This window comes from Scyliorhinus canicula, chromosome 26 (genome assembly GCF_902713615.1).
Source record: "Scyliorhinus canicula chromosome 26, sScyCan1.1, whole genome shotgun sequence".
In the NCBI taxonomy this organism is placed as follows: domain Eukaryota; kingdom Metazoa; phylum Chordata; class Chondrichthyes; order Carcharhiniformes; family Scyliorhinidae; genus Scyliorhinus; species Scyliorhinus canicula.
The window spans coordinates 15,166,703-15,191,395 of NC_052171.1; positions in this window are offsets into that span (position 1 = coordinate 15,166,703).

Consider the following 24,693-nt stretch of genomic DNA (forward strand, 5'->3'; position numbering starts at 1 on the left):
CCTGGTTTCCAAAAAGGGAACATGAAATACTAAAATATCGTGGAGTTCTGAAAGACTGCACAAAATGTGGATGAGAATATTTTCACCAAACAGGATTAAGGGCACTCGGCAAGCTGAAGAAACAAATCCGATTGGACTTTTATTGTATTTTCTTTCTACTTGTATATGTATGGTGGAAATCACTGCTCACATTTAGATTTTAAACATCTATTCATGTTTGATGAATGGAGCACTGTTAAAGTTGGCTGCATCATTTTGGCGGAAATGAGAATGTTACTTGCATCAATATGGTCCATGTTTTCTGTCAAGGATCTTAAATGTTTGTCAGTCACCTTCGCTGCTTTTCACTTCTGGGAATTAACTACAATTATCTATTTAAAGTGCTGATTTATTTTTAGTTTGGAATGTATCTGTTTCTTTGGCAAAAGTCCAATCTAGTTCAGCTTAGTTACTCACCATGGATTGGGCAAAATTTTGATTTCTTGTCCAATAGATATTTCAGTTCTTTTAAAAATATATTGGAAAAATAAATTAAAAATATTCCTTCCTTAAATTTAAAATCGCAAACTGAACTCTGACAATAATTTCATCAGAATCATAGAATTTACAGTGCAGAAGGAGGCCATTCGGCCCACCAAGTCCGCAGTGGCCCTTGGAAAGAGCACCCCATTTAAGCCCACACTTCCAATTTATTCCAGTAACCCCACCTAACCTTTTTGAACACTAAGGGTAATTTAGCATGCCAGTCCACTTAACCTGCACATGTTTCAACTGTGGGAGGAAACTGGAGGAAACCTACGCTGACATGGGGAGAACGTGCAGACTCAGGACAGATAGGGACCCAAGCCTGGAATCGAACCTGGGATCCTAGAGCTGTGAATAATAATAATAATAATCGCTTATTGTCACAAGTTGGCTTCAATGAAGTTACTGTGAAAAGCCCCGAGTCGCCACATTCCGGTGCCTGTTCGGCTAGGCTGGAACGTGAATTGAACCCGCGCCGCTGGTCTTGTTCTGCATTACAAGCCAGCTGTCTTAGCTCACTGTGCGAAACCAGCCCATGTGTGAAGTAACAGTGCTGACCGCTGTGATACCCTGCTGCCCGTACAAGAAAAATAAAGGATCTAATACAGAACCACTAAATTAAGCCCACTTAAATCTTACCTTAATTCTACTACTTAACAATACAAATATAGATCCCTGAAAACAAACTCTGTTTTCCTGACACGTTACAGATAGGAAGGGGTCAGTTGAGACAGCACTGCTTTCCTTTTACCATTTACCATTGAGCAGGGGCTGTTTAGTTCACTGGGCTAAATCGCTGGCTTTGAAAGCAGACCAGGGCAAGCCAGCAGCACGGTTCGATTCCCATAACAGCCTCCCCGAACATGCGCCGGAATGTGGCAACTAGGGGCTTTTCACAGTAACTTCATTTGAAGCTTACTCGTGACAATAAGCGATTTTCATTTTAGGGGCTGGTTTAGCACACTCTGCTAAATCGCTGGCTTTTAAAGCAGACCAAGCAGGCCAGCAGCACGGTTCGATTCCCGTACCAGCCTCCCCGGACAGGCGCCGGAATGTGGCGACTAGGGGCTTTTCACAGTAACTTCGTTGAAGCCTACTCGTGACAATAAGCGATTTTCATTTCATTTTTCATCTGTTTGCAGAAGATGTTATGAATTGGTTTGTTTTTTAAGAATATGTGGTGCGTATTTACCCAACCCCTTGTGGTTTTTGTGTGATCCAATTTTACTGATGATCTGACAGCAAATTTGAGTTAGGATTAATTTGGTAGATTAATGTATTGTACGCGTTCAAAACTCACAGAAAGGAATGTTCACAATTTCTTATATTCACACAGGAAAAGGGAGACGGAATAAGGAGGTTCGTGGTACAGGGACCACAGAAAAAAGTGAATCTTGGGTCACGTGAGTTCCAGAGTCTCAAAGTCAGAGTTGAATGAGGAAGTCTTTCATGTATGCATTCGATGGTCATTTGGCTGAAGACCTGTGCTGTAAGATTTGCTTTTCCAGGTGGCGTTTATGCTATAAGATGAAGTAAGCATGCAGTGATGGCATCAGTTGTGCAAGTGATGATACAAAATCTTATTGAGTCAGGTTAGATAGACCAGTGGTCCAGTCTGGACAGAGCTTGCTTCTATGTGGCCTGCCAGTTGAATACTAAACAGTTCATTGGCTGCACAGCTGGGAACTGTAATAATAAATTATTGAAAATGTCAGAGTCTTGGGTCACGTGGCTTTACTTCTCCACAATGACTTGAACAAGTATGTTGATCCGGCATCTGGCATTTGGCTTTGTTTTCAGCACCGATAATGTTTCAGCCACGTTGGGTTAAAAGAGGTTCCACTCATGTTTTGTGTCTGGTGTTTGGAAAGCGATTGTCTCAACAGGCCCATGGGACATGTTAGCAAGGGTGGCTTATCAAATGCAAATGGCATTCCTGTAGCTTTTTTTGAAACTGGTCTGTTAAGTTCATAGGTGGTCTGTTAAAAAGCTCCTTCGACATGAGGTGTAACATTCTGAAACTGAGAAGATAATTATTTTGTTCTGGAGATGGCTCGGGACCATTTCCAGACAGAGGGTCAACCATCTTAATTGTCTCCGTTCAGCAGAAAATTTAAGTTTAAAATAAGAAATAGTAAGAAGGATAACTATGTTAAATATATAAACGAAAGGGTTTCTATTCCATGTTGGCAGATCAAAACACTCGTCTTGAAGTTGATGTCAAAATGTTCCATTCTCTCCACCGGCAGCCTTCACTGAATGACCCTTTTTCAATAAAAAATAAGATTAATACTATCCACTGTTTGCAATTGACAATTATGGGTGACATCTTCTCGTTGACATCCAGGTGTGACCTTGGCACAAAAGTGACTTGTTGAATGACATAACTGATAGCAACGGGAAGATTTTCGAATTGATGCAGAGGTGTAAAACTGGAGTTGTGTACTGAGTATAACAGAAATGAAAACTGGACACTTTCTCCAACAGACAAGGGATCACAATACCAGTTTTCATAGAATCCCCACAGTGCAGAAGTAGGCCATTTGGCCCATCGAGTCTGCACCGACCCTTCAAAAGACACCCTACCTCGGCCCTATTCCCTAACATTATCATATGAATTGCTTGCCACTTTCTCTGTTAAATAAAAGAAGCTATGAACTCAATGGAACACTGTTATGCTGTTCATAGCTGAAAATCCCAAGTTCTGGTTGAGCTGCATGTTGCTGTTATGATCTGGTTTTGGCTGACATCGCTGTGTTATGAAGAAACTTGCATATTATAGCCATTGTTCTTTGATTTTAGAGTGAACAACAGGGAAAATGTTTAATATAATTTTCTGTAAGGGCAATTTAGCATGGCCAATCCATCTACCCTGCACATCTTTGGATTGTGGGAGGAAATCGGAGCATCCAGTGGAGACCCATGCAGACACTGGGAGAATGTGCAAACTCCACACAGGCAGTCACCCATTTTAAAAAAAAAATGCTGCTGCGACCGGCTTTCAGAATGCCAGCCGCCCCGCGCATGCAGGCCCTTGGGACATGCTAGCAAGGGTGCCCCGTCAGCAGTGCGCAGGCCCGGAGCCCAGAGAAGCAGGCTGCCCCCTCCTGACGTCAGCGTGCTGATCCAGGAGTAGATTCTTTTTGAAAATCAATGGAGTCTTCTCTTCAGAAGCAGCAGCAGGAAGTAAGTCACGTGCCCCGTGCATACATGCTCTGGGCGCGAGACAGATTCCTCCATTTTGTAGCTCCCAGCAGTGCTGGTGTAAACTCCAGAACCTCTGGTGAACAGCCCATTAAGAAGAAGCTGAAATCAGGATCCAAGCCGAACAAAGAAGTTTTGTGAGGTATGGGTTTATTAATTCTGCCAATGCAAATCTGAATGCAAGGCCCACGTGTGATAGATGCAGAAAAATTGAAAGGCATGGCGAGTTTGAGGACAAATCTCTTGATTTGTTTTTCAACGGATGAGGTAAAAGCTTATATCATCAGCTGAAGTCCTTAGCAGAAATGTAACATTCGATGACAAAGCAAGTGAGATTGTGAGGACCAAGCAGGCTCACCTGTCACATTGAAGAAGCAAAAATGGTGGGTTGTGGAGTTCAGGTGGTGCGGGTCACGATAGTGGGCCGGTTGGTAATAATAGGTCCCGGGCAAAAAAAATGTGAAAAACACTGGCCTAGTTTAAAACCTGGAACCTACTGGGCTATCTGATTCAGTACCACCTTGTGGTAATAAACTACTGATGTGTGCTTTTGTAATGAATACAGTAGGGTGTGACTTTGATGAGAAGTCAATGATTGTGGAACCCTTTAGCTAGAGGAAAGATGAATGACTGAGAAGGAATTCAGTTATTTTAGCTCAGTAATTTTGAATTTGATTTATTGTCACGTGTACCAAGTATTGTATTGTCCATACAGATCGTTCCATACATTAAAAAACATCAGACATGCATAAATACACATTGTAAATATATAGGCATTGGGTGAGCATGCGGTGTGTAGTACTACTCAGTGGGTGAAATGTGTGAAGAGACCAGTTCAGTCCATCAGAGGGTAATTCAGAACTCTGGTAACAGCGGGGAAGAAGCTGTTTTGAATCTTTTTGTGTGTGTTCTCAAACTTTTGTTTCTTTTATCTGATGGTAGAGGTTAGAAGAGTGAATTACCTGGGAGGGAGGGGTCTTTGATTATGCTGCCCATGTTCCTCAGGCATGGGGAGGTGCAGACAGAGTCAATGGATGGGAGGTGGGTTTGCGTGATGGATTTTCTGTTCACGACTCGACTTTCTGTAGTTTCTTAGTCTTGGGCCGAGGTGTTGCTATAATTCAGCCAGATAGGATGCTTTCTATGTTACACCTGTAAAAATTGGTAAGAGTCAATGTGGGAATGCCACATTTCCTTAGTTTCCTGAGGAAGTATAGGCACTGTTGTGCTTTCTTGGTGGTAGCGTCGACATGGGGGGGGACCAGGACAGATTGTTGGTGATGTGTACACCTAGGAATTTGAAGCTGTCAACATCTCCACCTCAGCACCATTGATGCAGACAGGGAAGCGTACGATACTTTGCTTCCTGAAGTCAATGACCAGCTCCATTTTTTTAATGTTGTGGAAGAGATTACTGTTGTTACACCACGCCACCAGGTTCTTTATCTCTCTCCTGTATTCTGACTCATCGCTGTTCGAGGTCCGACCCACTACGGTTGTGTCATCAGCAAACTTGTAGATGGAGCCAAATTTTGCCACACAGTCGTGTGTGTATAGGGAGTATAGTAGGGGGCTAAGTACCAAGACTTGCGGGACCCCAGTATTGAGGACTATCGTGGAGGAGGTATTGTTGTTTATCCTTACTGATTGTGGTCTATGGGTTAGGAAGTTGAGGATTCAGTTGCAGAGTGAGGAGCCAAGTCCTAGGTTTTGCCGTTTTACATAAGAACATAAGAACTAGGAGCAGGAGTAGGCCATCTGGCCCCTCGAGCCTGCTCCGCCATTCAATGAGATCATGGCTGATCTTTTGTGGACTCAGCTCCACTTTCCGGCCCGAACACCATAACCCTTAATCCCTTTATTCTTCAAAAAACTATCTATCTTTACCTTAAAAACATGTAATGAAGGAGCCTCAACTGCTTCACTGGGCAAGGAATTCCATAGATTCACAACCCTTTGGGTGAAGAAGTTCCTCCTAAACTCAGTTCTAAATCTACTTCCCCTTATTTTGAGGCTATGCCCCCTAGTTCTGCTGTCACCCGCCAGTGGAAACAACCTGCCCGCATCTATCCTATCTATTCCCTTCATAATTTTAAATGTTTCTATAAGATCACCCCTCATCCTTCTAAATTCCAACGAGTACAGTCCCAGTCTACTCAACCTCTCCTCATAATCCAACCCCTTCAGCTCTGGGATTAACCTAGTGAATCTCCTCTGCACACCCTCCAGCGCCAGTACGTCCTTTCTCAAGTAAGGAGACCAAAACTGAACACAATACTCCAGGTGTGGCCGCACTAACACCTTATACAATTGCAACATAACCTCCCTAGTCTTAAACTCCATCCCTCTAGCAATGAAGGACAAAATTCCATTTGCCTTCTTAATCACCTGTTGCACTTGTAAACCAACCTTCTGTGACTCATGCACTAGCACACCCAAGTCTCTCTGAACAGCGGCATGCTTTAATATTTTATCGTTTAAATAATAATCCCGTTTGCTGTTATTCCTACCAAAATGGATAACCTCACATTTGTCAACATTGTATTCCATCTGCCAGACCCGAGCCCATTCACTTAACCTATCCAAATCCCTCTGCAGACTTCCAGTATCCTCTGCACTTTTCGCTTTACCACTCATCTTAGTGTCATCTGCAAACTTGGACACATTGCCCTTGGTCCCCAACTCCAAATCATCAATGTAAATTGTGAACAATTGTGGGCCCAACACGGATCCCTGAGGGACACCACTAGCTACTGATTGCCAACCAGAGAAACACCCATTTATCTCAACTCTTTGCTTTCTATTAATTAACCAATCCTCTATCCATGCTACTACTTTACCCTTAATGCCATGCATCTTTATCTTATGCAGCAACCTTTTGTGTGGCACCTTGTCAAAGGCTTTCTGGAAATCCAGATATACCACATCCATCGGCTCCCCGTTATCTACTGCACTGGTAATGTCCTCAAAAAATTCCACTAAATTAGTTAGGCACGACCTGCCTTTTACGAACCCATGCTGCGTCTGCCCAATGGGACAATTTCTATCCAGATGCCTCGCAATTTCTTCCTTGATGATAGATTCCAGCATCTTCCCTATTACCGAAGTTAAACTCACTGGCCTATAATTTCCTGCTTTCTGCCTACCTCCTTTTTTAAACAGTGGCGTCACGTTTGCTAATTTCCAATCCACCGGGACCACCCCAGAGTCTAGTGAATTTCGGTAAATTATCACTAGTGCATCTGCAATTTCCCTAGCCATCTCTTTTAGCACTCTGGGATGCATTCCATCAGGGCCAGGAGACTTGTCTACCTTTAGCCCCATTAGCTTGCCCATCACTCCCTCCTTAGTGATAACAATCGTCTCAAGGTCCTCACCTGTCATAGCCTCATTTCTATCAGTCACTGGCATGTTATTTGTGTCTTCCACTGTGAAGCCCCACTTGGGGCCTCACGGTAGCATGGTGGTTAGCATCAATGCTTCACAGCTCCAGGATCCCAGGTTCGATTCCCGGCTGGGTCACTGTCTGTGTGGAGTCTGCACGTCCTCCCTGTGTGTGCGTGGGTTTCCTCCGGGTGCTCCGGTTTCCTCCCACAGTCCAAAGATGTGCGGGTTAGGTGGATTGGCCATGCTAAATTGCCTGTAGTGTAAGGTTAATGGGGGGATTGTTGGGATATGGGTTACGTGGGTTTAAGTAGGGTGATCATTGCTCGGCACAACATCAAGGGCCGAAGGGCCTGTTCTGTGCTGTACTGTTCTATGTTCTATGTTCTATGTTCTAAGACCGACCCAAAAAACCTGTTCAGTTCCTCAGCCATTTCCTCATTTCCCATTATTAAAACTCCCTTCTCATCCTCTAAAGGACCAATATTTACCTTAGCCACTCTTTTTTGTCTTATATATTTGTAAAAACTTTTACTGTCTGTTTTTATATTCTGAGCAAGTTTACTCTCATACTCTATCTTACTCTTCTTTATAGAGTTTTGATATGAGCTTGGCTAGGATTATGGTATTGAAGGTGGAGAGGTCGTCAATGAATATGAGTCTGATGTAAAAGTCCTTGTTGAGATGCTCCAGGGATGAATGTCAGGCCAAGGAGATGGCACCTGCTGTGGACCAGTTGTGGCGGTATGCGAATTGCAGTGGATCAAGGCATTCTGGGCATATGGAGTTGATGTGTCTCAGGTCCAATCTCTCAAAGCACTTCATAATGATAGAATGGAAGGCCACCAGACGGTAATCATTGAGGCACATTGCCTGGTTGTTCTTTGGCTCCGTTATGTAGGTGGCTTTCTTGTAGCAGGAAGGAACCTTGGAACGGAGTAGGGACAGGTTGAAGATGTTCGCGAACACACCCGTCAGTTTGTCTATGCAGGATCCGAGTGCACGACCAGGGACTCCCGTTCGGATCCGTTGTTTTCCGGGTGTTCACTTTCAAGAAGGCCAATCTGACTTGGGAAGCTGTGACGGTGGGTATGGGTGTGTCCGAGGCTGCTGGGGCAGTTGACGATGGTTTCCTGCTCGAACCGAGGATAGAATTTTTTTTTTTTTTTTTTTTTTATAAATTCAGATTAGCCAATTATTTTTTCCAATTAAGGGGCAATTTAGCGTGGCCAATCCACCTACTCTGCACATTTTGGGTTGTGGGGGCGAAACCCACGCAGACACGGGGAGAACGTGCAAACTCCACACGGACAGTGACCCAGAGCCGGGATCGAACCTGGGACCTCAGCGCCGTGAGGCGGTTGTGCTAACCACTAGGCCACCGTGCTGCCCTTACCGAGGATAGAATTGAGTTCATCGGGCAGGGGGGCCCTGCTGCCAGGATGGAGATTAAATGTCCCCCCACCCCGCCCCAATACAATTACAGTCGTATGTATAGCATATTTGACGCGTGTTTGCAGAGGAGAAAATAAATTCCGAAACTCTTGTCAATGGGACCATATTTTCTTTTATTATAAATTTACAGTACCCAATTCATTTTTTCCAATTAATGGGCAATTTAGCATGGCCAATCCACCTAACCTGCACATCTTTAGGTTGTGGGGGCGAAACCCATGCAAACACGGGGTGAATGTGCAAACTCCACATGGGCAGTGACCCAGAGCCGGGATCGAATATGGGACTTTGGCATCATGAGGCAGCAGTGCTAACCACTGTGCCACCGTGTTGCCCTAGTGGGACCATATTAAGCCTCCATGTAAACAGCAGCAAATGTGGCACATGGTGGCTCCATCGCACATGATACAGAAAAGATGGGTTAATTTCTGACTGGAAATGTGGAGGGGCCAAACCCCAAAAAAAAGCCTGCCACTGGACCTTTTCTCACACTGTGAAGCTGTGTTCCCTCTAAACCTTTTTTGTATGGAATGGGCTGTTTATTACACTGCGCATTATATGTCAGGTCACTGCCTGGCTATGCTTGTGGGTAATCGGAACGGAGTGTTGGGTTGTGTGCAACCTGTTTTATTGCACTCTGCAACACATTTTGGATTAGCGTATGGCTGCACAACTGACACAGTTTAGACGGAACATTGCTGTTAAGCATTTACAGCATTTGTTCCTCCTCCACACTTCTGCCATTTACAAATTTTTCTTCTGACTGGCCAAGGTGACCTTGACTGGGGAACATTGACCAGGAAATGGAAGTGACTTTGGGGCCATGTAGTTTACCCTTACAAAAAAATAACGGGGTGTATCAAAGTTGAGCACTGATTGCTTTCAACCAGGATGTTTAAAGATTTGATTTGTTAATCGTGGGGAATTGCTAATGAAAAAAAAACCTTTCCATTGTCTAAACAAGCACAAACAATAGAAGTATCCCATCTCCTGTTTTTCCAATAGGACAGAGGTTTATTATTGAAAGATTGGCTGCAGGCTGGTGAAAGCAACAGCAGCTTTGCCTTTCCATGAGCAGCGATTGCTTCATTCATCTGTTAAAAGATGAAATTATTTTGGTGATTCTGCACCATTGCTGTGTACCAGTCATGCTAGGCTGCAGTTTGAATTATTCGAACCTTTCTGTAATGAGCTGGCTTCAGCCCAGCCATTTGGGAGGCATCAATCGAGGAAATAATCTAGACCATCAGAGAAAGCATAACGGAAGCATGGAGCCAACCCACAGCTTGAGTGCTTGCAATCTGTGATTGGACAGTTTTCAGTGTTCTGATTTTCTGCTGCACACTGATTCGTTGCTTCAGTGTCATGACAATAGGTATCACCTATTAAAAGCTCCATATATCTGTCAACAATATGGTGCCATTTATAATAGGTTTGGCAGGATGCACTAAACAGGGGTTTGATTTCTAATAGCTTAAACTTTGAATAATTAGTATTGGTATCTTTTCTCTATTTTCTGTTATACATGTTACATGCAGCTGAAGAAATCAAATTATTTATGCAGGAACTGTATGAATGAAATTTTGTGAAAAATTAAACAGTTAAAATTTCCTCCGATGCCTTTGAGTCTTACCCTGCTTTTGCAATGGATATTGCGTTCTGAGTATCAGCTGCATGCAGGTGCATTGCTATTGATGTGGATCAAGGCAGTGCCAGCTGGCTATTTGACTGCTGAGGGCAGCACAGTCAGGCCTAATCCTCCCCTTATCTGACATTCTCTCATTTGTCTTCTCTGTCAGGAATTGTTTGGAGACAGGAATGTGCTGAGGACAGTTGTAACACTCGAGCTGCTGACCTGCTTCAGATTAGCCAACTCACCGGGAATTTGATTTGAGACCTCTTGGTGCGTGTTACCAGCTTGAATTACTCAGCTAACAAGGAACTACCCAGCTTGACCTCAACATACTGAGGGGATTAAAAAAATAATCCATTCATTTATGAAACATGTTTATCACATTGAAACATCTGAAGATGCTTCAAATACAATTAATTACATTGAAGTGCAGGGATTATTGTGGAAGCAAAATCCTGGAATACATACAGTGCAGAAGGAGGCCATTGGGTCTGCACCATCCCTCTGAAAGAGCTCCCTACCTGTGCCCAATCCCCACCCGATCCCATAACCTACACATCTTAAGGGCACCATGGTAGCACAGTGCTTAGCACAGTAGCTTCACAGCTCCAGGGTCCCAGATTCGATTCCCAGCTTGGATTACTGTTTGTGGTGAGTCTCCACCTTCTCCCCATGTCTGCATGAGTTTCCTCCGGGTGCTCCGGTTTCCTCCCACAGTCCAAAGATGTGCAGGTTGGGTGGATTGGCTATGATAAATTGCCCTTTGTGTCCAAAAAAGGTTAGGTTGGGTTATGGGGAGAGGATGGAGGCATTTGGTGCTCTTTCCAAGGGCCGGTGTAGACTCGGTGGGCTGAAATTGGATGGAAATTGGCCAGACATCTGGACGGAAATTGTCCCATTGGGCAGACGCAGCATGGGTTCATAAAGGGCAGGTTGTGCCTAACTAATTTAGTGGAATTTTTTGAGGACATTACCAGTGCGATAGATAACGAGGAGCCAATGGATGCGGTATATCTGGATTTCCAGAAAGCTTTTGACAAGGTGCCACACAAAAGGCTGCTGCATAAGATGAAGATGCATGAGCATGGACAGAGGATTGGTTAATTAATAGAAAGCAAAGAGTGGGGATTAATGGGTGTTTCTCTGGTTGGCAATCAGTAGCTAATGGTGTCCCTCAGGGATCAGTGTTGGGCCTACAATTGTTTACAATTTCCATAGATAATTGGAAGTTGGGGACCAAGTGCAATGTATCCAAGTTTGCAGACTACACGAAGATGAGTGGTAAAGGAAAAAGGTCAGAGGATACCGGAAGGCTGCAGAGGGATTTGGATAGGTTACGTGAATGGGCTAAGGTCTGGCAGATGGAATACAATGTTGACAAATGTGAGGTTACCCATTTTGGTAGGGTTAACAGCAAAAGGGATTGTTATTTAAATGATAAAATATTAAAGCATGCCGCTGTTCAGAGAGACTTGGGTGTGCTAGTGCATGAGTCGCAAAAAGTTGGTTTACAGGTGCAACAGGTGATTAAGAAGGCAAATGGAATTTTGTCCTTCATTGCTAGAGGGATGGAGTTGAAGACTAGGGAGATGATGCGGCAACTGTATAAGGTGTTAGTGAGGCCACACCTGGAGTATTGTGTTCAGTTTTGATTTCCTTATCTGAGAAAGGATGTACTGGCGTTGGAGGGTGTGTAGGGGAGATTGACTAGGTTAATCCCAGAGCTGAAGGGGTTGGATTATGAGGAGAGGTTGAGTAGACTGGGACTGTACTCGTTGGAATTTAGAAGGATGAGGGGGGATCTTATAGAAACATATAAAATTATGAAGGGAATAGGTAGGATAGATGCGGGCAGGTTGTTTCCACTGGCGGGTGACAGCAGAACTAAGGGCAATAGCCTCAAAGTAAGGGGAAGTAGATTTAGGACTGAGCTCAGGAAGAACTTCTTTACCCAAAGGGTTGTGAATCTATGGAATTCCTTGCCCAGTGAAGCAGTTGAGGCTCCTTCATGAAATGTTTTTAAGGTAAAGGTAGATAGGGCGAAATTCTCCGCCCCCCACGACGGGTGGGAGAATAGCGGGAGGGCCTTCCCGACATTTTTGCCGCCCTCCCGCTATTCTCCCACCCCCCCGCCGAAGTCCCGACCCGAATCGCTTCCGCCGTTTTTTTACGGCCGGCAGCGATTCTCAGCTGTTAGATGGGCCGAAGTCCCAGCCCTTTCCGCCGTTTTTACGAACGGCAAACACACCTGGTCTTGCCGTTCGTAAAAACGGCGTCACAAACTCGCTTTTTATAACCATGGCACCGATTGGCATGGCCGTACCACGGCCGTGCCAAGGGTGCCATGGGCCCGCGATCGGTGGGCACCGATCGCGGGCAGCGTGCCCGATGCCCGCGCACTACTTGTCCTTCCGCCGCCCCGCAGTATCCATTCGCGGGGCGGCTGAGGGGCAACCCGGCCCGCGCATGCGCGGGTTTCGCGCAAAAAACGCGATGACGTCACCCGCGCATGCGCGGGTTGGAGTCTTCCAAACTGCGCATGCGCGGCTGACGTCATATGACGCGTCAGCCGGCGCTAACTCCGGCAAGCGGGCTTAACGATTTTCGTTAAGCCCGTCTTGCCGGAGCCTACGGCGTCGGGCTGCTAGCCCCGACCGGGGACCAGAATCGGTCCCCGGTCGGGAAGGGGCGCGCTGCCGTAAAACCCGCCCGGGTTTTACGGCAGCTTTACGATTTCTCCCGTTTTGGGAGAATCGCGCCCATAGTTTTTTGAAGAATAAAGGGATTAAGGGTTATGGTGTTCGGGCCGGAAAGTGGAGCTGAGCCCACAAAAGATCAGCCATGGTCTCATTGAATGGCAGAGCAGACTCGAGGGGCCAGATGGCTCCAAGTTCTTATGAATGGCCTCTTGCACTTTAAATTCTATGAGTCTATGATCTTTGGTCAGATCCTTGAACAGATTTTTGTTTTATTCATTCATTCATAGGATGTGCTTCCTCCTGGCAAGGCCAATGTCTATTGCCCATCCTCAGTTGCCTTTGAGAAGGCGGTGGCCAGTTGTCACTGTTGTAGTCCCTTTTTCCCCTTTGTAAGTTCATGGACATCAAAGTTACCCAACTCCCCCAAAATGAGATTAGATCGACCATGAATTGAACTTCAGGTCAGTTCTTTACCTCACATGTTTTCCTGTTATGGTTTTTGCAGACTTGCTGAATTAGGGTTTGAGCCTTAGTGTGAATTCTATGCCATCTTCCTACAATTCATGTTTTGAGAAGAGTTTTATGTGGCCTATCACAGTCAGCATGTTTAAATCCACAGGGAGTGTCCAGTGTTTGCTGACCAGCATTACACTGGGGATAATAAACTATGGATATGAAGAGATTTCAAAAACATGAGAAAATACTGGGATTATTTCTACCACCGCAGAGGAGGCAAAGGGGAAGGTTTTGAAAATTACAGAGGCTTTATTTCCTCAGACTGGGGAGCAATGATGATGCATCACAAATTTGAAGATAGTAAGTCAGACTGAGGCCATATTTTTGTTCAGAAGATTAAGTGCCTTGTTGTGGGCAGTGGTTGAAGTGTTGAATGCAGCATCTTTGAATCATTGAAAAATGCTGAAGCTATGGTGGGAGAGCAGGGAAATGTGGACTTGTTTGAGTTTCTCCATCAAAGAGCCGACTAGCTCAACGGATTGAATGGCCTCCTCTTATACTGTGAACTGCCATGGTTCTCTCTGCTGCTGGACTGCTCCCAATGAGTTGGGGAACATCCAGGTTGGATAGGGATGTGTGCAGTGCAAAGCAGATACTTCAGCAATGAAAAGAACTGTTGGAAAAGCCTGCTAACAGAAGCAGCTGACCTGATGGGCAGGCTCTGTGAATCGTTATCAGCCTTTGTGCCATTTATTAAATTGAAGGGTCTCAATGCAACTGAATCATGCAAACACGCCAATCATGCCTTTTTCATAATGTGGAGAGATAAATGGAAAGATAGCAAGACAATCCTGCCTCTTTAGACAGAGAAGTATTCCCATTACCCGAAAATGAATTTCCATCTCCTTGATCAATAAACACTGGTTTATCCCACTTTGTGTCTTGCTGCTTTAAATTGGAGGGGAAATGAGGAGTTCACTTAATGCCTGAAATAACTTTTCCTCATTTATTTCATTGTCACTGGTCTCATTTGATCTAATATCTATTTGTCATCACTGCTAATGGGAGATAAGAGAAAATTTTTTTAAAATGTAAGTGCTATATTGTTGTCAAATTCTGACATAAATTTCAAGGGATGGAAGGAAAATGAATCAGCTTGTAGACTCATTATTTCAGAATATATATACTCAGGAATAAAGCAGAAAGATTCACTGTGCAAATGCCAAACCGGTTTGAAACAAAATTTGAGGTTGCTAAAAATCTTCGGTGAAATTAGCAAATGCGTTAAATTTCTAGGTGAATCAGCATTAGGGAAAGCAAAAAATTGATTATTGTTTCAGTTGTTGACTGTTTATTCACTTCACTAGTAAGCACAGAAAAGCATAATTTGTTTTAAAAAGATGACATTTTTAAATGTTTGGTGTATTCATTAAAAAAAAGAAAATTAACATGTAGGTACAACAAGCTATTCAGAAGGCCTTTATTGCAAAAGGGGATGGAGTGCAAGAAAATAAAGTCTTGCAACAGTTGTGTTGCGCTTTGGTAAAACCACAGTTGGAATGCTGGGCGCAGTTTTGTCTCCAAATCGAAGGAAGGAGACACTTGCTTTAATGGCAGTCCAGTTCTTTGTTATAGTTAATTGAACATTCCTTCAATCGGTTCTTCTGCTGAGTGGCTCAACTTGGGCGAGGCTAAGTCAATTGGGACCAAATTTTCTGGAGGGGTTTGACAGGGTAGGTAATGACAGTTTGTTTCATCTGGCTGGGGAATCCATGACAGGTGCACAGTCTCAGGATAAGGTCGATAACAATAATCTTTATTTGTCTCACAAGTAGGCTTACATTCAAACTGCAATGAAGTTGTGACAGCCCCATGTTACCGCATTCCGGCACTTTCTTTTGGGTAAACAGAGGGCAAATTCAGAATACCTAATAGCACATCATTCAGGTCTAGTGGGAGGAAACCCACGCAGACACAGGGAGAACGTGCAGACCCTGGTGCTGTGAAGCAACTGTGCTTACCACTGTGCTACCGTGCCACCCCGAATTTAGGATGGAGATGAGGAATTTTACCATGAAGAAGATTGTGACCTTTTGTCATTTTCTATTTCAGCGGGTGTGGATACTCCATCACTGTGTATAATTAAGACTGCCAAGATGTTTGGTCTCTGAGGAATCAACAGTGTAAAGAACATAGAACATACAATGCATAAGGTGGCCATTCGGCCCATCGAGTTTGCACCGATCCACTTAAGCCCTCACTTCCACCCTATCCCCGTAACCCAATGAACCCTCCTAATCTTTTTATTCACTAAGGGCAATTTATAATGGCCAATCCACCTAACCTGCACATCTTTGGACTGTGGGAGGAAACCGGAGCACCCGGAGGAAACCCACGCAGAAATGGGGAGAACGTGCAGACTCCGCACAGACAGTGACCCAGCCGGGAATCGTACCTGGGGTTCTGGCGCTGTGAAGCCACAGTGCTATCCACTTGTTCGGAGAATAAGTTGGACTTAATGCTGCTGGTCCTCTATTTATTATTTTTTCTGACTATATGAGGACATTAGTTGTTCTGGGTCAGGATGGGAGTTGCATTACGTTTTGAAGTACGTATGTAATTTCCTCTCAGGGCTAGGGTTGTGATCTTTCTTTGGAGTGTTGGGCATGATGTATCTGTTCTTGGTTTTTGCATTGGTGCGGTTAGGTCTGATATACAAAAACGGCGGCCTTGTTGGGCTGCTGTAGCCTGTGGTGCTGCCGGAGCTGAAGGATTTGTGTGTTAGTGTGCCTGTTCTGGCTGGGAATAGTGTGACGTGGAAGGGTATTCATGGTGCTGTCATGTCATGTTTGTTTGCTTTTAGCCTGTTCTTCCCTTGGTTTCTGATGGGGTCACAGGAATATTTGACAAGGTTCTCAGTCCTAAGTGTTGATGCGTGGCAGGATTTGTGGATTTCTACGACAGCAAAACTGGTGCCACACCTGGACCGATTCAGCGACTGTTGATGGGCTAGCACCGGTGCAACGTGGAACATGGTTCATTCCAATGGAAACCGGTTTTGGATTCGCCGGGGTCAGAATTGACACTCGAGGGGGAGAGGTTGACAAGCTACAGCCGCATAGTAATAGTCCACTCCCCAAACACACACTCATCCCATCCAACAAGATGGTACTGCTTGCGCTGGCGTACGCCCGTCCCGCTGTTGGGTCGGCGGGGGCCAGAGGACACCTAGACGCCTTGGGGGTGGGGGGTGGGGGGGGGGGGAGGGGTCATTGGATGACCCATATGACGTGTGGCCCTGAGCTCTCAGTGGCAGGCGCTGCTGCATGGTTCCCTTGCAGACCACAGCAATCGTGTTCTGTGCCTGTCCACCCCACAGCCCACCTGGCCATTCCCCGCTACCCCCCCCTCCCGGGCACCCAAGCAGAAGCCCCCAGGCCAGTGGCCCAACTGTCAGCAAATTATGGCGATGTTGGACACTTTCTGTACTCCCCTCTCTCCCTGTTCCACGATTTAAAAGCCGCTGGGAATTCTCTCCCCCGCCCCCGTGGAGGTGGAGAATCACGGAGGCCCGGGAGAATACCAGGTCAGGCCCGCTAATGTTATGCGAAGGGTGTTTACTGTCCGTGTGGAGTGGAATGCATTGACGCCGCAGTTGAGGCACCGTAGAATTGCGATTTGCCGTGAAACCGGCGCCCGGCACGTTTTCGGCATCAAGGCCGATTCTCCGCCCAATGGCATTTCCCGATTTGTGTGTTGGCCGATGGAGAATCCCGCCCATTGGGTTTCGCCCAATGATTTTACTGAGTTAGTAGTGATGCCATTCTCCTGTTCCATTTTTTTGCCCGCGGATGTTCAGCCTGTTTTTTCTGCTTCCTCATAATAGAGTCCCCACAGTGCAGAAGGGGGCCATTTGGCCTAGAGAGTGCACCAATCCTCTGAAAGAGCACCCTTACCAGGCTCCCGTCCTATTCCTGCAACCCCATAACCCCACCTAACATGCACATTTTTTGACACTCCGGGGCAATTTAGCATGGCCAATCCACATCTTTGTAACCATGGGAGGAAATTCGAGCACCTGGAGGAAACCCACGCAGACTCGTGAAGAAAGTGCAAACTCCACACAGTCACCCAAGGTTGGAATTGAACCCAGGTCCCTGGCGCTGTGATGCAGCAGTGATAACCATTGTGTCACCGTGCTGTCCTGATGGGATTATTTTGTAATTTTGTTGTGCTGGTTTCTAAAATGTAAAATTCCACTAAAAGATACTCATCTCAGTCTCAAGCGGGGGACCCCTTATTTTTAAACGTTGTCCCCCAATTCTAGCCTCTCTGACAAGGGGAAACATTCATCTTATGAAGTCTCTCCAAGATCTTCTGTTTCAATAAGATCACTTCTCAATCTTCCAACCTCCAGTGCATGCAGACTCAATCTGGCCAACTGTTCCTGATAAGACAACCTTTTCATCTCCGGAATCAATCAAGTGAGCCTTCTCTGAATTGCTTCCAATATAATCTGTGCTTTCTTACATACGGAGACCAAAACTGCACAGAATGCTGGAGAAATGGTCTTGCCAAAGCCTGTTACAACTGGAGCAAAACTTCCCTGCTCTATATTCCACTCCCGGTGCAATAAACACCAACATTCCATTTGCCATTTTGTGGAATTTGCACACTAACATTATGTGATTCATGTACCATGACACCCAGATTCCTCGACTGTAGAATTCTGCAACCTTCCTCCATTTAAATACTATGCTGTTTTTCCATGCTGCCTGCCAAAGTAGTTCACATTTTCTCACATTACACTCTATCTGCCCATTTTTTGGGCCACTCACATTCTCTTATTTATAACCTTTTGCACCCACCTACCTAACTTTTTGTCATCAGCAAATTTAGCAACTATCTATTCTGTCATGTCATCCAAGTCATTGATGTAGATTGTAAATAGTTGAGACCCCAACACTGATCCATGTGGCAGTCCACTCATTACATCCTGCCAACCCAAAAGTGACCCATTTATGCCTACTCTGTTTCCTTTTAGCTAACTAGTTCTCTATCCGTGCCAATATGTTAACCCCGACACGAAGCTCTGTTGTAGTCAGAGATGTTGCACCTTGTCACATGCCTTCCAAAAATCCAACTGCAGCACATGAACATGTTTCCTTCATTCATGTTGCCTGTTAATTACTCAAAGAACTCCAGTCAGTCAGTTCTACATGATTTTCCTTTCACAAAACCATGTCGAGTGCCAGATTGCATTAAGATTTTTTTTTTCTCCCCGACCCTGCATGGGTCTCACCCCCACAACCCAAAGATGTGCAAGTAGGTGGATTGGCCACGCTAAAATGCCTTAATTGGGAAAAAGAGAATTGGGTACTCTAAATTTATTTTTAAAATAAGATTTTCTCAGTGTTCTGCTATATTCTCCTGAATAACTGATCCCAGCATTTTTCCTATGACAGATGTTAGGCTAATGGGTCTGTAGTTTTCTGATTTAAGAGAAGCTATTAGTGGCTAAGTGGAAGAGTTTTCGGTTTTATACTTTTGATAAGTTCAATAATGTGAAAGATGTTCCTTACTTTCCTGTCTGCTAAAGTTTTCTTTCCCCATCCCTGACTCCAAGCCCAACACCCTGTCCTCAAACACAGTTTCTCTCTCCTGCAGATTCATGATTCAGTGGATGTTGGCAAACACCCTTGTACCTGAGTCAAATGCTTATCACATAAGTATTGACAGTTAACAGGTATTGTTCAACCCTGGGTGAGGGTGGGGTGGAGGGATTGAACATCAAAAGCAAGCCCAGTTCTTGTCCTCCCCAGTGTTGTATATATGCAATAGATTTTTCAAGCATTGCTTGACTGAAGCACTCACAAACTATCCTGGTTACCCAAATATTGGTGTTTCCTTCTTATCTGTAGCCGGAGAGAAGGACAACTTTTTCTAAATCAGTCTTGAAACACCGGGCTCAGGGGGACATATGAGTCTAGAAGGCAATCCGGTTTGAAGCAAGAAGACGCTGTGAAACCTGGTTTGCAACATTTTTCCAAATGAGCCACCTGCTAAAACCGTTGAAGAAATGCCACAGCAGATTACTGATGCTTTTGTTGCTGGTGTCTTTTTAAAAAAAAATCATTTTTATTGAAAAATTTTGATTTTATACAACATTGACGCACCTTAGTAAAATACTGAAAATAACAATAATATTAACAATCATATACATTCGCCCCATCCCCATGAACAACCCAGCATTTTAACAACAACGCAAATTAACACACTATAAAGTTACAGAATAAACACTACAATAATGCACCCCCCCCCCTCTCCCCTCCCCGGGTTGCTGCTGCTATTGACCAAGTTACCTATCTCTGAGCCAGGAAGTCCAGAAAAGGCTGCCATCATTTATAGAACCCTTGTATTGATCCTCTCAGGGCAAATTTGACCTTTTCCAATTTTATAAATCCCGCCATGTCACTGATCCAGGTCTCCACGCTTGGGGGCCTTGCATCCTTCCATTGTAACAGAATCCTTCGACGGGCTACTAGGGACGCAAAGGCCAGGACACCAGCCTCTTTCGCCTCCTGCACTCCCGGCTCTACCGCAACTCCAAAAATCGCGAGTCCCCACCCTGGTTTGACCCTGGATCCAACCACCCTCGACAGCGTCCCCGCCACCCCCTTCCAGAATTCTTCCAGTGCTGGGCATGCCCAGAACATATGGGCGTGGTTCGCAGGACTCCCCGAACATTTGGTGCACCTGTCCTCACCCCCGAAGAACCTACTTATCCTAGTCCCGGACATGTGGGCCCGGTGCAGCACCTTAAATTGGATGAGACTAAGCCTCGCACATGAGGAGGAAGAGTTGACTCTCTCCAAGGCCTCCGCCCAAGTCCCGCCCTCTATCTGCTCCCCGAGTTCCTCCTCCCATTTAGCCTTCAGCTCCTCCACTGACGACTCCTCCACCTCCTGCATTACCTTATAGATGTCAGACACCTTCCCCTCTCCTACCCACACCCCCGAAAGCACTCTGTCCATCGTCCCCTGCGAGGGCAGCAAAGCGAATCCCTCTACCTGTCGCCTAGCAAACGCCTTTACCTGCAGGTATCTGAACATGCTCCCTTGGGGAAGGCCAAATTTATCTTCCAGTTCCCCCAGGCCCGCAAACCTCCCGCCAATAAACAGGTCCCTCAATTTGCTGATGCCCGCCCTTTGCCACCCCCTGAATCCCCCATCCGTGTTCCCCGGGATGAACCGATGGTTGCCACCCAGTGGAGCCTCCATCGAGCCCCCTGTTTCCCCCCGATGCCGTCTCCACTGTCCCCAGATTCTTAGGGTCGCCGCCACCACCGGGCACGTGGTAAACCTCTTAGGGGAGAGCGGCAATGGTGCCGTTACCATGGCACCCAGGCTCGTACCTCTACATGGTTGCTGGTGTCTTGAGTGCTGTATGTAACTGGCACATCACCATAGATTAAACACGCTGGAAGGCATGTTCAACTTTGGTCTTTACGTGAGCACCAGTGAAATGTGTGAATGCCAAGATTTGGTTCTGGTGAGATTGGGCTGTGTGGGAGGGCCTGCACAGCTGCGGCTCCTGAATAGAGAATGGAACAAGTCACACATTGATGGAAAAGTTCTGGACATATAACACATTCTCGAGCTTATCCTTGGTTTATATTGAGGAACCTGCGACGGGTGATACCGTATTTTTTTTCATGAAAATGAGCTGATATAGCTTTGTATTGGCGGCAGAATGGAAGGGTAATATTTCCTTGTTGTTTAATGGTTAGTGTGACATGTGGAACGTTATGTAGTTGATTTTTAGATCTTTGTTACTCTTGACCGTTTAATAAACGGTGGTGTTGCAGATTGTGTTTGCAGATTGCTCCATCTGGTAGCTGGCAATGCCTGAGGCTGTATGTTTTGTTTTTTTTTGCTTCCTCTTTTGCTTCTGTGGCCTGGAGTAAGGAAAGATGTAAGATGACCTGCTGCCAGTACTAGAGAAGAAAAGGGGGTGCTCTTGTTCTGGCATGCTCTGCGATGGTTTGACATTCCGATGTGATTTTCCACTGTTGAGAGTCTACTGTTGGGTGCTGTGGGAGGGGAAGAGGGAGGCAGATTGATCGGGATGCAGCTGTGTGGAGGTTGTGTTGATTCGATTGAGTAACTTGAGGAAGTGTTGAAGAAATGGCTTCACAGATTGCTGGTGACTTTGTTGCACTTTCGACTGTTCAATGTTTCATGCCTTGAGGATGTGTGTTTGTTTACTGCCGCCCCTTTGCTTTTGTGGCCTGGAGTAAGGAAAGGGAGTGCAAGATGACCTGCTACCAGCACTGGAGAAGGGAAGCGGGAGCTCTTTCTCTCTTAAGGTATGTTTTGCGTTGGTGTGATGTTGTGGTGTTAGTTAGGAACCCCCAAGCTACTTTCCACTGTTGAGAGTCTGCTGCTGGGAGCCACGAGAGGGTGAGAGAGAGAGGCGAATTGGTCAGAATGAGCAACTTCATGAAGGTGTTGGAGAAATGCTTTTGCAGATTGCTGGTGACTCTATTCTACTGTTAACTGTTGATTTGGTTTTCTTTGTACAAATGAATTTTTGCCGTTTTGTGTTGGTACCGATATTGTGCAGTGAAAACGTGCTTGTGTGTATGGCATGGCGCCTTTTCCTGTGGCTTCCTGGACTGTTAAGTTGCTTGTTTTCATATTTTTGTATGAAGGTATTTTTAACCGTTTAATGAACAAAATATTCTCAAGTGCATTCCTATGGGTACACGTGCCGTGTCTCAGATGATTGTTATTGCATCTCATTTAAGAGTCAGCACCGCAAACAGCAGCCAACAATCAAACACTCAACGAGCTGGGCTTCAGCACTGGGAATATCCTCGCGACTAAAGGTGAGTGTGGGGATCAGGGGAGGGCACCTGAGCATGGTCTCCCTAATGTTCCCTGCAGGAATCTGGTGTCTGGGCTCTTGCTGTGGCCGGGGTGAGCAGACCAAGGTTTTACAGCACAACTGGGCTCGCTGGATGGCACTCTCAGAAAAGGGGGGGCATTCAAGGGTGGGGGAGGCTCAGGGGAATTGAGGGTCCCAGGGTGGTCACCTGAACTGATAGTCTCTCTCCTTCCCCAATTCCTTATAGACCAGAATGGCTGGTGTTGCCGATGCTGCAGAGGGTGCCTCGCGGTGCTGGTGGCAGCCCAGAAGGTGTACTAGATTTGATTGCGGATTGGCTGATTGACAGAAAGCAGAGGATCGGGATAAATGGCTCGAGGCCACACATCCTGAAGACCCAGCTGCTCATCAGGCTGAGGACAAGTCCAGAGGGGGATGCCAGTGATGGCCCAAATGTACAAGCGTTGTTGGTCTTTTGTGAAGTTGATGGGATCTTTTGTGAAGATGATGGACAGCATGTGCTGCAGGAAACTCATCTCAACAAAGAGAGAGTGCGGCACCCGTACCATGTCCTTGCAGATGTGGTATCACATGGCGGAGGAGGACACCTGCTCCCGGTGGCCGTGAATGTCACCGCAGTCCTCAAATTTTATGCCACTGGTTCGTTCAAGAGCTTGAGCGTGGACTTGTGTGACGTATCACAAGCTACAGCCTATAAGTACAGCTGTGAGGTTATGAATGCCTGGGCAGCTGACTATACCAGTTTCGAGGTGGATCAAACCCATCAAGATGACCAGGCAGCAGGATTCTCTGCCATCGCTGGGACTCCTTCAGTCGGTTATGCACCCGCTGGAGTGTCGCTGACATGCCCTCCTGAAATCTGCAACCTTGTCCTAGCATCTGCATCAGCTGTGGGATAACCTTGCCCCACCTGATGTCCATCAGCAACTGTGCGGTGCTCACCAGATTGTGTCCCAGAAGCCCATCCACAAATGTCGCCCACTGAGGTGTGTGTCTCTGCGCTGGTAGATGGAGGGATAATAGCTGTGATACATCAATGGTGGTCTCCTCGAAGCTGTGGTCAGAGGTGGCAGAGGTGGGTAGGTCTCTGGATGGCCCGGTCCCATCAGATGGAGATCTTGAAGAGAATGGACATGTAGTCAGTGAGAGTTATGGATCAATTTGTCTGACATAACTCATTTGAGACATCATCTGGGTGAAGGGCCAGTGGATCCTGAATCAGCGGTGCAGGCCAACCTCTTGGTCGGCAACTGCTCTCTCCCGGTTAACCCTGCGATCTGCAGGGCCCGTTCCTCATAGGGGGTGATAACTTGGATCTCTGGTACTCTGCTGCCCCTCTTGTCCCTTTCATGCCTGTTATGGGCCAACTTATCTGACGGGGTCAAAGATGGGACATTGTGAGCCGCACGTTTAATGATTCAGGGGATCTATGGCAGGTGGCATGGGTGGGCACTGCAACTGGTCATGAAGGGTTCCGCTGGTGGGTGCCATGGGGCGCTGAGGAACAGGCACAAAAACCGGATGTGGGGAGGGTGTCAGTAGAGGAGGGGTGCAGGCGGCCGGAGGGTAAGGAATTGATGGGGTGGCAGGCAGAACTAATGCCAGGAGAGAAGTGCCAATGTACTCTTGCAGCTCGGAGGAGATAATTCGTCATCTTCCAACATTGTTCAGCAGTCCTTCTGGTAATGTTGCCCACATTGACAGCCACTGCCTCCGAGGCGGTATTGGTGACCCTGCTGCTGGTCCTCCGACCCCCTCGGGTGAACAGCATCCAGAAGCCAGGCATCGCCAAAGCGAGGAGCAGGTCTGCGCGCTGCCATGCTTGTGTGTTGACTGGGAGTGAGTTGTGAGCAAACGCTGAAAAGCATCTCTTGTTAGCAGCAAGACACTGAGATACGAGCCCAGCGAATCAGACATTGAGACAGCCAGTAATGGCAAGAAGCTTATGGGGGTTCTTTTCCAGCACAAAGTGCCGCTAAATATGGGCCGTGATCCCACCGGTGCAGCCATCAGGAAACACCCAGCCAATTGTGCCCAAAATGGCACTTCGAATTTTTTCCATAAAATTGTGCCCAATGTCTTCGGAAGCCACTTGCAATTCAAAACCAAGAATCAACAGAAGTTAAACATTAATTCACAGACCAATCGCAGTCAATTATAAATGACAAAACACTCATTAAATGGCATATACAACAAAGACAGATCTAACGAATTGGTTTGCCGTCCACTTGGCAGGGGCAGCAGGGTAGCATGGTGGTTAGCATAAATGCTTCACAGCTCCAGGGTCCCAGGGTCGATTCCCGGCTGGGTCACTGTCTGTGTGGAGTCTGCACGTCCTCCCCCTGTGTGCGTGGGTTTCCTCCGGGTGCTCCGGTTTCCTCCCACAGTCCAAAGATGTGCGGGTTAGGTGGATTGGCCATGCTAAAT